Raw genomic sequence first — 17,637 nt, 5'->3', positions numbered from 1 at the left:
TAAACAAAAACCACAAATTTGTGTATTCCGTGCATTCACAATGAAGACAGCATGCCTTTGCGTATCTCACTAAAGAAATTTCAGACCAATCAAAAATAAAGTGATATATTGTAATACAGTGGTTTCAAACTGGTCCAGATTTCTCCTTAGTCATTAGTTCAAGGTCAACACTTTATAAATGACCACGTTCTCAATTTTATTTTACATGACAACCCATCTTTGAAAGGAAAGAAATAAAAGGTACTGAAATGATAAAACAAAAACAACTCTTCAGAATAAAAGCTCTGTGCTGGTAATTCTCTGTACTTCAAAATAAATTGTGGGATATATTCTATATGGGACAGGCTTTTATTTAACTTTTATTTAACACACAAAACTCTTGCTTAGAGATGGGAAACACAATCATTGTTTATTTAAACCTTTTTTTTTCTTGTTTACTCTGCCAGTATTACTGTCTTCTTTGGTGCTCATGGTTTCTGTAATAAGGACTGAATGATTGAATTGTAGACAATCTTATAATAAATACACACCAATTATATTAAAAAGTCATTCATTATTTGCACAAAAACTTTTCAGTGTTTTATTTTTCATCATTATCATTATTTCATGATGTTACGTTTCACCCCAGGCTTTGTTACAGCTGACCAGAGTATGAGGTTTACACTTCAGTTCTTGTGTTTGGGAGCAAAACATGCATTTTCTGTAAAGATAGCAGCTACAAAATATAATAGCAGACACATGTACCTTGTTTGATTCACATTTTGAAAGTACTGGCTTAAAAGAGCTCCAAGATACAGACTGAGCAGCCCAAAATGTTACAGCCATTAAATGAATTGTTGAACGTTGTTGTTGGATTGTTTCATTCACATAGCCCACTGGCAGAAAACAGCATTTTAATGGCTCCCATTCCCATCTGGGGGCACATCAGTCAACAACTATTGACCTGCCAATAAATGAGCATTTAATGACTGCAGTTTATGGTTGACTGCATATTTGCCGACAGGCCATCGTGATAAATGTGTCTAATGAGAGCCTCCTAATGAGAGAAAACAGTCTGTCAGACGGTTTATTATAAGTATGCATTCACACCGTCTAACAGACACTGATGAGGCTGAAACAACGCATTCTCATTCCAAAACGTCACGTGTTACCGTTTTGCAGTGGACTTCTGCATCGGCGTTACTTGGTAATGGCATTACTTAGCAACAGTGTTACTTAGTAACACATTACTTCCAATACCAGTAAGGACGATGGCTCACTTTTTTAGCCCACTTTTCAGTGTGGTCTTTTAGAAACACTTACCTGAGAAATTACTTATTTGAAGCATACTGAGGCCGTCAGTTTACAAGACAAGGCAAATGCACAGAATCATCTACACACATTGTGCATTGGAGTGAGGAGGAACATCCTGTTCTCATTCCAAACTTGTAAAATACTGCCACTTTGAGAGTGCTTCTGGAGAAAAGTTGCAACGCCAAAAACCAGCTTTCACGTGCCCATGAAATGCACTAAGATGGCGAGAGGTGAGAATGCAGCTGGACAGAACCATTGGTGGAGTAATTTTATGCCGGCAGACAGCCAGACAGCAGCTTCTGTGTCCCGATGAAACGTGGCACGATGGTGTCCACTTATTGTACGGAGCATGAGGGCACCAATAGAACAGGAGGGAGGTACGGTGAATAGATCCAACAAACCCAGGACTTAAATGTGACAGTTCAGTGTTCGCTTCCCGTCTGAATGTGAAGTTTGTTGTCATGTGCTGCTGTTTGCCTAAATATAACCACGTGCCATGTCATGTCACCATGTGTATTAGTTGACCTCACAGTAGTGCCATTATGGAATGCAAAGAGCAGATGCAGAAGGAAGGAAGGTAAAATGTAATATGCGGATGCAAAAGCAAAGTAGAGCAGCAACATGTGACAACCTGTGATGAGAAGGTTTTGTGGGGAACCATGATTTTTCAGAAAAACTGAGAAGTATTTCAAACTGAATACCCTATAATTCCAAGAAGTCCTCCAAACCATACAACCATGTAGGTCATTTGCTCCTTCCTACCCTCTAATCAGAGGTGCAGTGGTAGTTAGGTAGAAGGTAGATTTATTAATCATTTTTAAACAAAGTTCATCAAATGAAACTACAAGTTGTTTTTGATCCTGTTCTTATATCGTTAGAGTTGAAGGATGAGTCTTTTTTGAACCGCTCTTAGTCTGGCCCCTCCAGTGGGACTACTTTGCCTTGGGAGTCCCAACCAGGGTCTAATAAGACCTGGATGTATGTCAGAGGCTAGAGATGGAGAGGTGGTCAGAGCAGTCTGCCAGAATCTGCAGGTGGAGGCGGCAGCTACAGATTGCTGGCAATCATGACATAACAACTTCACAGACGTCCTGATGGCACGTTTAAAGTCAAAGTTTCTGAATATAGACTGTGTGTTGTTAAGTTATAAGTTATAGGACATTAAAAATAAAGTTGAACTTGAAATTTAAAACTAAAGTTGTCTCTGAATTAAGGTGTAAAATGGTTAGAATCGTTTTAAAATAACTAAAAGGGAAAGTTACTGTAATATAAATGCTTTTTCTCATGTTGGAAAAGTTGGAAAAAAATTTGGAAAAAATCTCAGGCGGTTTTCTGTTCAACATAGTGGCGGTCATTTTTGTCCACTAAGACGACGTAAGGGTTAATATGAGTGTTCATTTTCACTTTAATAGCATTTATTATGCATACTATGTGACAACAAGAGTAGGGAAAGCCTATGAAAGCAAATAAACAAAACAAATTATTTATTTTAATTTTAACAGCCGCTGAAAACTTCATATTGAAATTCAAAAATTCAGAAATGTTTTACTTTGAAAATCATAAATCTGAATCTGAATCTGAATTCACCTCTTTGAATTTAATATATAACATTACTTGATTTGAAATATATATTTCTGTCAGTATTAAAAAATTCAGATCTATAAATTAAAGTTGCGGATTAAAAACAAAAAAAGTTTCAGGTCGCTCAAATTGATTGCTGAAAGTCAGATCCAAAAAGTCAGAAATATAGCCTATATATGTTTTGATGTTTTGATGTTTTGATGTGTGAAACTACGGATCTGAAATTGTAAACACTGAAGCAGATATGTTTAAAATCAAGAAATGTTATATTTTCATGCTAATCAAGAAACTTCATATTTTAGTGTCAAAGAGGCAAATTCAGATCAAATAAACTCAGAAACATGATTTTCAAAGTCAAATATTTCAATGTTGTGAATTCAGTGGTGTGTAAAGTCTGATATTAATATTAAGCGGCTGTTGAAATGAAAATACTTATGTCTCTTGTCTGCTAGCCTGTTAGCAGTGTTTTAGTCGCTAAACACATAAAAAGAGCGTTAAAGTCTTTGAATCTTACAGTTTCCATCATGAAGTGAGTTGAGAGTCTTTCAGTGAGTTTCAGAGAGTCTTTACTCCTGTCAGGATGCAATTTCTCAGCGCAAATCATCGACTGAAAGTGGTTGTTGCCAGTGAAAGTTGTTTAGAGTTGACATCTAACTATGATGAGTTTTGTCTCTTTTACTTTGTTCCAGAACATTTTTAAATGTGCATAAAAATTAAATTTTAATGTAATCAGGCAGATCCTGTAATTGTTTTATCACTGAGCATTATGTGTTGATGTATTTATTTTATTCTTCGTTCTGAGTTTGTTAAATATATATCACACAGCAGCTGGATCGATATGTGCATCTCCAGTATCTTCATCAATTACACCTATTTACATCGCCAGCAGGATCAATGAGGATCTAATGAAAAGTGACCTTCACATATTTCTACATAATAACCACTTTTTGCTCCTAAACTCACAGATTCCTGGTTTATTTAGTAAAAACATCTGGAACACAGCAGCCATCTTCAGGATGAGTCCAGCTCCATCACAGCTGTGAGGACATTTTTAGTTTGAAACAATGTATATATATATACACACACACACACACATATATATATATATATATATACATATATATATATATATATATATACATATATATATACATATATATTCTCTCTATATATTCTTTCTTTTGTTCAGGCAATTACAGAGTTTTTAATGGTGTTGCTTAAATACAAAGTACACATGGAAAATATTGGGAAATATCTGCAAGTAAATAAAAATCACAAGATTTTCTTGTATTTTATTTTATTAACAGAGCACGTGACCATAAACTAGATCATTTTTCGGAACCTTAAACTTGGTTTGAATCGTAAATTTCAAACTGAACCAACTCTTGTGAGGAGAGTATCTGCACAACCCCAGCTGAGACAACTGAAAACTTATGTTTCAGTAAATTAACCTTTTTCAACCATTTTCTCACTACATTCATGCAAACCTCAGTTAGTGCATTGATCTCAAATGTTTATGCTGTGTGGAAGGTAAAACAAAAATAGACCTTGTGACTCAAATTGTCCTTGCTGACTTTTTTGATCTAAATTACAAAAAATAAACACTTATAATTAGGAAAAAAAACAATTCTAGTGAAATTACATATGTTTATGGTTGAAGAGGTGGGTGGGCCAATTTTCATGCCTGTTTCTGTTTGAATGTGTGCTTCTCCAGGTGCAGAGAGTGATTGAGCACACCTGTGATTAATCTGCTGATTATCAGCCTGCAGTTTATAAAGACTGAAGAAGCAAACAGTTTGAGTCAGTGGGTCAGAGTGTGTGCTGTGTGTGTGACAGAGAGTGTGACAGAGAGTGTGTGCTGTGTGTGTGCTGTGTGTGTGCTGTGTGTGTGACAGAGAGTGTGTGACAGAGAGTGTGACAGAGAGAACTAGTGTTTTAGTGAAATCTTTGATCCTTGCTTCCGTTTGGAGGGAGGGTGGTAAACTTTTAGTTTTTTGTTTTTGACAGTTGTTAAATTCAGTGTAGCTTTCTTTGCTTTTAACTGAAGTTGTAGATTTTTGGCCCACTAAGCTAATAAAGCAATTTGCTATCAAAACACACAGCAAAGAAAATGTGCATTGCACTGCTGCAGCCTTTGTGCATGTTTGATATCCCAGATACAGCAGGAGGTGTAGAATCTGCTGAGTGTGCTGCAGCAAACACTATTTACACTGATAATTTGATCATAGCCACATTAAGTATTCACAGGCTGAAATTGAGTGTAGGCTATATATGTTTAAGGCAGCGAGATTACCTGTCAGTTGCTCAAATTATTATCACTTTGACGAAAGTAAGTAGTGGAACAACAAAACACAATATTTTAAAACTTGTCATAGGAATATTTATTGCAACCTTAGCATGCCCTTAAAGCGAGCACCAGTGCACTGTGAAATTGTAAAAGGCCCCAAGCGTGAGGCACGTACACAGATAATGAACCTGTAAAATAAGAGAAATAATGAAGCAGAGGAAGCTAGCTGCCGTTGGTCTGGTCGGTCCTGCCAGAATGGCAAGCTGAGGACTGCTACATCACAAAGACAAGCACTGCAAGCGCTCTGCTGTCACCTAGTGTCCGGAGGTTTGCACATGTATTTTTGACTCCAAAGCTTTGGGGAAGATCCTGTGCAGAGTTTACATATTCTCATGCATGTTCTCCCCGTGTCTGCGTGGGTTCTCTCCGGGGTCTCCAGCTGACATGCATGTCAGGTTAATTGGTGACTCTAAATTGCTGTGGGTGTGCATGTGGGTGTGACTGGTTATCTGTCTACATGTGTCAGCCCTGCATTAGTCTGGCGACCTGTCCAGGGTGCACCCCCCGAGACCCTTATGAGGACAAGCGGTTAGGGATAATGAATGAATGAATGAATAAATGAGCTTTGAGGAAACAAGTTAACTTTCTTTACCTTGTACATTTACATTATAACTTGAACATATTAACAAAATTATTTAATTCACCAAAAATTATGACCACATATTTTATGGACGTTACAAAATATTATACAGCCTGACAGATTCTCAGACACTTGACAATCATTTCTTACTAAATAGTTTATCCTTTGTTGCATTAACAGAAATTCAAATCAACATTCACATCATCTTCAATAATGGAGGACAGTGTAAAAGTTAAATTCCTCTCACTAATGAAATCTTGCATTGCCAACAACACAGTCCTGCAAATGTTTCATAGGAGGCGATCCGTCTGTTTCCTGGAGGCCTCTGTTAGGGACTGCGGGCGCAAGCCGGGCGCGACTGCGCAGAGAGAGGCTCCATGTTTTCAGTGGATGATATTCAGCACAGCAGGAGCATGGACTACAGTATCTGCATGTAGCCACATGGTGGCAGTATTCTGTTGTGAAACTGCAATAACACTTAAGTGTGTCTCTGATTTACATTGACTGTTGTTGATATTGAACAGGAAAGGTTACATTTGCTGAAAAAAACATGTTGAGTGACAAATAATTTTGGTTTATGCCTCAGGTTTTATATTTCTCATGTTTAATTTGGGTTTTTATCCTGTGGATGAGTTAGTTATGGAGAGTGGTCCAGTTCCTGGTAGAAGGAGGGATTCAGTGATATTCACCCCAGTACCAACATTTGGCAGGGGCAGATTTCTGTTTACCCCAGAGTCATCTAATCCTAAACTCAGCTTTGAGAGCCTAGTGGCTGGAGATGACACCTTAGGTGGACCATCTGGCTGTGGGATGGGGCCCAGTATGGTTGAGGCAGTGGGCAACTCAGTGGCAGATCCTTCACTGTTAAATGTTGTAGTTAGATCAGAAACTGAAATCACAGATGGTAATGACAATGATGATTTGGAGTCTGATTATCAGAGTGTATGTGAGGAGAGAGAGCTTAGACACAGATCCATCCTCCAAAACATTCACATCCTGATACCACATAATGAACTGTTCTATGAAGATGTAACCCTGGGTAGTAAAATGACAGCAGGGCTATGCTTGACAGTGTGTCAATGGCCTGCACCCTGAGCTCCAGTGTAATGTCCCAGTTGTTACAGCAACCCACCTTGGAGCCCAATGATGTTGTTTTGATTGGATGTGGTGGCTCAGAAACAATACAATCGGGCATGTGTGACCTGGAAATGGAGGTTCATGGCTGCAAGCTGGTCGTGCCGACACTGGTGGTTGATGGCCAGGGCGAAAACCTAATCATGGCAGCAACCTACTAAGGTACTTGGTCCATCACCGTAAGCTAAAAAGTGGTTTGCTGGCCAACGACGCTGCCATCCGGTAGCAACTGTGACTTGCGGAGACAGTTCAATTTGATGGCAGGAGTAGAGGTGTCTATGGAGAACATCCCTAACAAGGTTGGCACTGTCAAAATAAAGAGAGCTGTCACCCTGGAGGCTGTGACTGAGCACATGGTCTGGGGCAAGCTAGAGCAAACGCGTCGTGTGTCGGCTGGCAGCATAGTCGTCATTGAGCCTACAATTCCTAGATCAAGGCCAAGATCAGCCATAGTTTGGAGGAACCCCTTAGCCAAGACTATCACTCTGAGACGACATTCAGAGCTGCACGACTTTCCTGTGCAGACATTTGCAAGACACACACATCTGACTGTACATATGACTGTAAATTACGCACGAACGCACCGGCGTAAAACTGTCAGGGTGTGTTCCTCTCCTTTATACCAGTTCACAGTAGATATAGACAGATATCTGCTCACTACCCTTAAAGAGTTATGAATTATGATTCTGAAATTCACACACTTCTCACTGACAAGTGTGAGTAACTCTGAAAAAAATCAGCTCTCAAAGTGCTGTCCAGCCCGAGTTACCATGTATCGCATGGTTTTAAAAATTAAAAAGTAATTAATTCATTAAGGTCCCAGCGTATCTATCTGTCTATCTTTCTATCAATCTGTCTATCTGGTCTATTTCCCTGGGCTTTTATTTCGACATGGTTACTTTACTTCCACGTCACGTGACCTTCCAGATTCATTTTTTCACTATTTTCCATTAAATCACATAAAGAATAGGACATGAACAAAATTCGACCATTATTTAGAAATTGGTTTTCTCAATTTTGGTTTAAAACCAAACATTGGATCATAAAAAAAAATGGCTCTGAACTTCCGTTTTCTCATTTAATGGTTTTAAAACAAGTAAATGAGTAAACAAGTTGTTTTCTCGTTTTTCATGCAGTTCAGTCCCCCTTATAGTACTTTCATACCCTGACCCTTTTGGACAGAGGACAGTGAACTTTTGGTTATTTTCTCAAAAACACTTTTTGTCAATTGTTAAATTCAGTGTAGCTTTCTTTGTTTTTAAATTGTTGTAGATTTTTGGCTCGCCAAGCTAATAAAGCAATTTTCTATCAAATCACACAGCAAAAAAAATGTGCATTGCACTGCTGCAGCCTTCGTGCATGTTTGATATCACAGATATGTCAGGAGGTGTCGAACCTGCTGAGTGTGCTGCAGCAAACATTGTACTTACACTGATAATTTTCACATTAAAAGTACACTGCCATTATTGCAGGTGTCACGTAAAGACCTTAACAAGGTTATAGGCTGAAACTGAGTGTATATAATCTGACAGTCCGTCAGTCTCTGGAATGATTAGTCTATTCTGATTTTGTTTTATTTGTACATGCAGGATTTATTATATCTTTTTGTCTTGTATGTGTTTTCATGTGAAGCACTTGGTGCTTATAATTTCTTTCTTATCTTAAGTACGTTGGGTTGTATTTCTTGTATGAAAGGTGCTATACAAATAAGGTTTATTATTATTATTATTATTATTATTATTATTATTATTATTATTATTATTATTATTATTATTATTATTATTATTATTATAGTTAATACTGCATAATCTACACTGCCCCACATTTGACATGTACCTCCAGATCTTTCAGGGAAGTAAATGCAGCAGAGGAAAGCTGACGTAAGAAGGAGGTTTTAAGCCTTTAACTGATGAGGAAAATTTCTGTTAAGAAAATGGAAATCGGACTTTGTGGCAGGGAGGAGATGGAGGGCAGGGGAGTGAAGTGACAAGAAGAGTGAGAAAGATACACTAATGCACCTTGGCGAGATGCTGTGTGTCTGGGAATTCACTCACTGACTCCTGCCCTGAGGGTTGTTTATGGACCCGCCTGGAGCGGCCAAGCTGGCAGAACACGTGGAAGGAAAAAGTGCTCTCACTGCACAGCTGTCCCAGTGCAGAGGGTCACATGAGCTATCTCAGCATCTATGCGTTCCATATGGTAACCAACACAGGAGAAATGGCACAGATGCATCATGGGAGTTCCTTAGAAACCCCAATGTCTCAGAGAGAAGATGATATGAAGTTTTCCAGAGGGTTGAGAATATATCGTATGTGAGGTTATGGGTTTTTGATCCAGAGTGTATGTGTGTGCAGACGTTTGCTTTTGGCTGTTTATTGAGTTGGCTTTGTTACTGCTGAGATATCATTTTTCGGTGTGTAGATTTATGGCTCCTGTGTGCCAATGGGTGACGCGGCTGCTGCTCGGTGCTAAGTTTGTTTTATTTCAGACACTCCGGCACTCTGCTCCCGCAGAGATCAGAAATGTAAAATATTATTTAAACTCAGCTAGATTTCCAAATATTTTCATGTAATGACATCACTACAGGAAACTAATCCAATAATAGCTGTGATTCTGCTGAAATTAGTTGATTGTGCCACAAAAATGTAGCACTTTGAAATGCTGAATCTGATAATTACTGGTCGTTACAGGCCTGTTAAAGCTGGGCATGATTTCTTTCAAAAACATGGAAAGAAGGCAATGAGGAATCTCAGAGGGAATTACCCGAAAATTAGCAAGAAATTAGGAAAAAGTTGTAGGAAAAAATCGAAAAAGAAAAGAAAAAGTAAATAAATAAATAACCCATTAAAATCTGCTCAAAATGATAATAATTCTGTAAAATGATTTTAAATGTATTTTGAGTGTGTAATTATCACTACTGTAAATATAGTTATCGGACATTCCCCAAAAAAAGAAAGAAAAAAAATAAAGAAAATGCAATAAAAAACAAAAACAGACAAATAACAACCTTAAGAAAATGCCAAAACAAAAAGACAAAAAGGGGAAATAGGGAAAAATGAATGTAATAATATGCTGGGGTTTTTTCTGTGACATAATTTCAAATATATAAGATTTGTATTTTCTGGACATTTTTCCTATTTTTTATCATATCTAAGACTCACCTTAAACATTTTATCTTATTTAATTTTATTTTATTAATAGCATGTTAAGGGACTTTTCTTGCCAAGCTGCACACTGACTTTTTTTGTTCCATATTTTTGAAAGAAATAGCACCAATTTACTCAGGCTTAAATACTTGCGAAAGGCACCTGAAAGCAGCACAAAGAAAAATGATGTCGCTACAGATTTTTATTAATATTTCCCCATCTTGGAAATATGATTTCAGTAGTAATGGCTCAAATGAGCTTGGTACAAAATGGAGAAGTCCCTGAGAGACTACCTGAAGTTCTAGCAGGAGCTAAGAGTGTCTGACAGAGAGAAGAGGAAAGACTGAGGAGAGCAGTGCAGGGTGAAGTCCACAGGAGAAGAAATTAAAAAGAGCTCGTAATCACGCAGCAGGAATGCAGTCAGTGTGCGCTGTTAAACTCTGTCTAAGCCCTGGCTGCACTTCACTGTCTCAGCTCTGCTCACAAAGCTCTCTTTGTTCTGCTTCTTGTAAAGAAACCCCCCTCCCTGACTCATTCTCCTCTCTCTACTCCTGATTCCATCCCTTCTTTCCCCTTGTTGGTCAACGTCCACTTTCATATTTTGGCCCTGTCTGTGTCATTTCTGGCATGATATTACTCAGAGACTAACAATGAGCATATCAGAAGTCTCCAGAACAGTGACGTAACAAGCAGACAAGCGGGGTCAGAGTATGAGGCTGATAGCTGAAACACAGGTGGAGGATAGAACTCTCTGGAAAGATAAAGTACAGACTGCAGGAGCCATAAACCATCAGACCAGACTATGTCAGTGTGTTGTCTGGGAGCAGCTGAGGACAAGCGATAGAGTTTTTGATGAGTAATGCTTCTGCGCTGCCTACAGCGTGATGCTTTATAGCGCGGCTGTGTGACCTCTCACATGCTCTTCATGTAGTGTTAGTTAGTGTGGGAGTCAACTGGTGTAAAATAGGGATTTCTCCTCCTCCACAGAGCAGCTGCTGCTCTGTATTCCCAACACACGTCCGCTTCCACACGTGTGTGTGTGTGTGTGATGTGAAAGGGAAAGAGCATAGGCACCACAGTAAACACTCACAGCTGTAAACGTTCATATCGAGGTGTCATGTGCGATTGCAGTGCAGCTGCTTAAAATTCTTAGCTCTCTGGCTCTTCCAAGAGTGCTCAAACAAATATGTATAATAAAATGAGAATACATTTTAAATAAAATTTAAACTACATAAATTAATTAATGATAAAGTGATAATTCTGGATTTTTTAAGTACTTAGATGATGTATTACATTGCTATGATGTATTACTAAGCTCTGAATGTCACATACAGATCCATTAAAGTTCCACTACATGTAGCCCTATTTTCTCCTTCTTTCCTTTTTTTTTTACTGCATCAAATTGCATCTTAAATGTATTTTTTTTTTGTACTGGTGTGTTGCGTTGCATTGCAATAGGATGCAATGCAATACAATGTCCCAGTAGGGAAATTTGTCTTGGACTCAGTGCTGCACAGATAATGCCTACACAGTTACAAACAATAGTCACACCATTCCATTAAATTCACAATAGTCTAAACAAAACAGTCCAAAACTCCAAATGTGGATAGAGTCAAATTGTGGAGTCATGAGTGTGCCAGTTAAGTGTTTTAACATACTAACCAGAAATATGTCTTTTGCATGAATTTGATTGGCCACTGCAGTGTGGTGGCATTGCAGTGCGTTTAACTTTTTACTGGCCCATTCTGTTCTTCACAGTAAGAGGAGAAAGACTGCAGAGAGCAGACAGAGCTCACAAATTCAGGCTGTGACTGAGTTTAACCTGCAGAACTGCAAGGGCAGGTGAGGTCAGGCTCCCATGGCTAAACTGCTGTGAGACTCAAGTGCATGCAGAGCTGTAATGGCTCTTCTCTGTAATTTAACAGTTTGATTTGATTATTGGTGCATTTGTGTTGGGCGGTGGCCTTTTAGAGGAGGGGGCTAATTAGGACTATTATGTAAGACTTCAAACATGTCCGGGCACAATGGTGGGCCAGTGCTGGGACGTGTTGTAATGTCAGGCACTCTCACGCTGCCTTCCACTCACTCCTAACCTCTCTGTTCCAAGATCTGTTCCCAAACAGTCCTACAGATAAACTGCTGTACTGCAGAAGCCTTCCTGTAAGAAGTAAAGCTGTTAACTCTTTGAAACCTGAAGAGTTTGGTTTGATTTCCTTCAAACACATGAGTAGAACATAATGATGAATTAGTAAAAAAGTTACATGAAAATCACCTGAAAATAGGCAATAAATAAATTAATCACTAAACCGAGGCAGTCACCACTCAGTCCACTACAACTGTGCGACAACACAGCACTGCATCTGCTCGTGTAGAAGCTGTGATGGTGTGTTTGTGCTCTATTGTGAGGCAGCGCAGCATGGAAATGAAACGCTAAATTCAAGCTTCAGCACAGAAGAGGCTGCTGTTCAGCAAGACTCTGTGTTTGAGGGTGTAAACAAACATGTGTCTTGCTGGAACTGTTTGGCTGGAGGTTACTGTTTGCTTCATTCAGATGTGGTGCAGACAAAGGGCCCCGCAGGGTTGAAGCTCACAGGCGTAGTTGTAGACTTTGGGGGTCAAACTCCACCATGTAGTGTTGGAGTTCAGGGGTCAGAGGTTTACTTTGTGTGTTCCCAGGTTAGTGCCATGTGGTATGATGTCATTGACATTGCAGTGTTGCATGAAGTCAATAAGTGTTTCTGGATGCCTTGGGACAGGACTTCCTAAATACCTGGTATTTACAGAGAAACCTGTGTCATTTCAATTGGACTAACATGTTAATGTGTCTTTTGAAAGCACAGTTTTAGTCAGACTAACACAATAATTTGACTTTCTCTAACATCATGTAAACGTCCTGACTGGCCTCAGGCCTATCTGACCTGATGGGTGACTGTATGTTAGACTGAGTATGTCTGTGTTTGTGTTCTGAATCTTTTCTTGGAAATTTGGAGACCTTGGATGAGGGTAAAGATCCAGACCTGCAGCTAATCAGAGTCCAGCTTGGATTCAGCTATAACCTGACCATATCTATGGACTGGACTGACCAAACACTGCTGTATGCGCAAAGAGAAGCCATCCAAAGTGTCTAATCGATTTGTTTTGTCATTTTGACTTTCTAATTCTTAATTTAATTCCTTAATTCTATGTTAGTAACATGTGTTGTGTATATATATTGGAACTTCCTAAATAATACTTTTTTATTTTAAAATAAATCTTCACACACACGTTTTTGCAGTGTGTTAGCAACAAGGTGTTCCTGAGACTGTTTAAACAGAAGAGTTGTAATTTTACAGTTTTAATAAAAAGGCATGTGTTTGTGAAGCACCAAGCACACCTCTGATGAGACTCTGATTATTTTGCATGAGTTGTGTGAGAGTTAGTAAGTGGTCGTTAAATGCGGACCCCTGTGATTCTGCAAGAATTTTTGTTGATTCTTTGTTAACCGTGGAGGCATGAAAATTTCACAACATTAACGTAAAATGGTTGAGTAACTGATGCTGAAATGATCACTGTGTGAGTGGACTTTTCCTTTACAAAGTGCAGGAGGCAGCCATGGGACAGAGGAAAGTGGCCGAGCTTGTTTCACACATCAGCTGCTTCGGCACACAGCGGCCTGACTCAGCTGCTAATTCTCCGGACTGACCATGACCCATCGGTCCTGCTGCTCATTAACAGGCTCAGGCAGGCTGTTGCCATGGCAGCCGTTCCCATGACTTGTGTTCCCATGGCCAAGAGCCTTCAGGGGAAGTTTGGCCAGTTATCTCAACAATGGTGTTTTTTTCTGCTGGTTCCTATTGGTCTGTCTGTTTTAAGAGCATGAAGTCACTGCATGCAATTACATACAGCTTGCAGTAGTGTGTGTGTGTGTTTGTGTGTGTGTGTGTGTGTGTGTGTGTGGAGGGCTTTAAAGTTTGGTGAAAAACAAAAACAAAAAGCACAGAGTATGAATTTACTTCGTTTTTATTCCCAGAGATGTGCTTGTCATCATGACCAGTTTCCCCCACTGTGTCCTTCTTTTAGCGCTTTCACACACAAACACACACACAGACACACACACTCACAAACAGACCTCTGTCAGTTGTAGTTCAAGGACTGACATCTTCTCGCAGGTCACCTGATAACCTCTCTCAGATGTGCGGTCCCTTTCCAAAAGCCTGCTGGGGGTCAAACTGAGCCAAATTACTAATCTCAGACCCTTCACTTCTCTGGGCTGCACCTGTCCCTAGGGCAGAGGGCAAGCAGGCTGCAAAATGTGGGAGCACGCTGTGCATATCATGGGGCAGCACTACTGCATGCACTATCACCGTCAAGGTCAGTAGTTGTGGTTAAAGAAGGTTTGGGGTATAAAATCTACAATTCTACAATTGCGTAGAGATTATGGCCTCCTCTCAACCCTTCACCTACCTCTGAACTGCTAAAGAGATGCAGCACGGTCTGCAGTAAGTTCAAAGTCACAAATTTTCCATTTTGTTTGTTTACATGAGACAGAAGAACAAATACAAAGAGCAGAATAAAAATACAAAATATAGAGTCATTCTTGATAACTACAGACCAGTGTTTTACTTACCGTTTTTAAGCAAAATTTAAGAAAAACTTGTTTTACTCAGCTAAATGATTTTTAAATAAATGCAATATTTTACAAAAATCTTAATCTGGTTTTAGGACAAACCACAGTACAGAGACAGCACTGTTAAAATTGTAAATGATTTCAGGTGTAATGTGGACATGAAGAGACCTTCTGTCCTGGTGCTACTGGATCTAAGTGCTGTTTTCGATACAGTAGATCACCAAATTATTTTAAACAGACTCCACAACCTGCTCGGCCTCTCTGGCCGAGCAGGTTGTGGAGTCTGTTTTAACTGGTTTTTCTCCTATCTCACAGATAGAGAATTTTTGGTAAGTGTGGATACCTGCTCCTCGAAGAACTATAGAATAAACTGTGGTGTGCCCCATGGCTCAATTTTGGGCCCCATACTTTTTAATCTCTGCATGCTCCCACTTGGAAACGTCATCAGGAGGCACGGCATCAACTTTCACAGTTATGCTGATGATACACAGATATATTTCTAAGTGTCCACTCGATGTCCTTTTTAAATGCATTTTAGACATCAGGTCCTGGATGGCAGAGAACTTCTTACATCTCAACCAGGAAAAACATTAAGTTTTAATTATTGGTCCTGAAATTCAGAGAGAAAGTGGTAACAAAACTACAGACATTGTTTTTATCACAGCAAGTAAACAACCTGGGCGTCATCTTTGACTCTGAGCTTGGTTTTATTTCACACAATAAAAACACAACAAAAACGGCATTTTACCATCTCACTATCTGTCGTCCAAAAATACATAAAAACATCATTGTATAGTGTGTCTCTCAAAATATTATCAAAACATCTTTGTATACTGTCACTTGAAAAAATATATAAAAACATCATAGTAGAGTATGTCGTCCATAATCTCATAAAAACATCATACTATAGAACGCTGATCAAAACATCATAAAAATGTCAAACTTGTATGTCACTCAAAATATAAGAATGTCATAATATACCTTTTTTGTCCAAAAAAATGTCATTCAAAAAATCATGAGAACCTCATGGTAGAGTATGTCTCTCAATATACCAAATGAAACATCATAAAACATCATAGTATAGTATATTGTCCAGAATCCCTTCGATAAATGGCTATTATTCTTGGCGCACTTCCTGGAGGCCTGATTTGCCTTATTTAATGTGACTTTCGGTATAAACCATGCCTGTGTCCAGTCTGCTACCCCCAGATAAAGAGACACAACACAACCTCTTACAGATAACAGCATTCAGTATTGTTTGACACTGTTGAACACACTTTGTGGAGCATCCTCAGACATTTGTCTCTGTGTTCAGCGTAGGATGTGTTTGATTTATGTTCTTTTGAACTTACGTTTCCTTGTAACTTGCGTCAGCCTGATGCTATCAGCTTATAATTCAACTCATGGATAAACTGAGCTGGGTGTATTTACTCTCTCAGACAGTCTTGGACAGGCAGTATAAATGTCATCATTTTATTTGTCAGCTGTAATCTTCCCCTCTGAGCAGCTGGAATGTGTTCCAGTGAAGTGTGGCCAGCAGATATGCCGAAGATTCAATCTTTTTCCTAACAAAAAGCAGTTCTCATGTGTCCTCATTTTCTTCTCCTGTGCTCATCATCATCCCATCTTATAAACATGCATGTTTTCATTACAGAGAGTCCGCCTTTGTTTGCTGCCCTCCTTTTTAGTTAGGAGAAGAAAAAAAAACTTTAAAGTCTGTTGCAATGACAGCACCAAACTGCAGTGCCTTTCTCTTCCCAGCAGCGCTGTGACTCATGTCTGAAGTCATGCATGTATCCTGGAGAACTTCAACAGTTCACTCCCTGGCTGCTCCATGGCACCTGAACCCAGCTGTAGAGACACATTTGCCCTGCTCGGTTTAACTAACTGTTCTGTGTCATTGCAAAATAGGGTGTCTGAGGCAAAAGTTACGGTTTACATCCATGTCTGTCCAGACTCATATGTAGCCATCACAGCAGGCATGGACTTTGCTAAAAAAGAAGCTACAAGTTCTAAGATGTTCCCTCCAGCAGCACAGAAGATCTATACAATCAGTTTCAAGGTGGACACCCAAGAATTGTGTCATCAGTTCAGTTTCTGACCAAATGTCTCCGCTACTGTTGCTGAGTAATGGTGTTGAATAAAGGCCAGGAAAGTGTTTTTGAAGAACATTATTATGTCACAGTTAAGCTGATGTTATGGCTATAACATGGCATGATTTATCATTGTATCCAATTCAACACATGAAAGACATTTTTTGTCATAATTAGCATATGAATTCTTGAATAATGGCTCAAAACATATTTTGTTATGTTACAGTGACCTTTGACCACCAAATTCAAATCAGTTCACCTTTAAGCCCAAGTTAACATTTGTGCCAAATTTGAAACAACTCCCTCAAGGCCTTCTTGAGATATTGCATTCATGAAAAAAAAAAAAGTACAATGACCTTTGACTATCAAAATCTAATTACTTCATCCTTGAGTCCTAAGTGGACATTTGTGCCAAATTTGAGAAAATTCCCTTCTGGCTTTCTTGGCAAAACATGTTCATGAAAATGAGAGGGAGGGAGGTCGCAGTTATTTTGACCATTGACTGAAAAATTTAGTTCATTGTGAAGTTTAAGTGGACATTTGTGCCAAATTTAAGGAAATTACTCGAATGCATTCTTTACATGTTCACAAGAATGAGACAGATGGACAGAAAACCCAAAAACAAAAAGCCTCCAGCGATGTGTCACCAGCGCTGAGGCATGAAAACCTGATAGATTTAGTTTCATGGCTGATTTGTTCAGGTTTCAAAGGGTTTACAGGTCCAGTTATGATATGAAAATGATTGAGAAAAACTGTAAATGAATCAAGAGCCCCTTTGATTTTCAGTTAAGGGTCCCAGATTTAATAAATATAGGCCCAGAATTGGACTCGTCTCTGTCTAAAGTACCAGAGTCAGA

The sequence above is a fragment of the Plectropomus leopardus genome, chromosome 16, assembly GCF_026936395.1.
Source record: "Plectropomus leopardus strain MGB_pleo_1.0 chromosome 16, ASM2693639v1, whole genome shotgun sequence".
Classification (NCBI taxonomy): Eukaryota; Metazoa; Chordata; class Actinopteri; order Perciformes; family Serranidae; genus Plectropomus; species Plectropomus leopardus.
Note: the sequence above shows the minus strand (reverse complement) of the source record.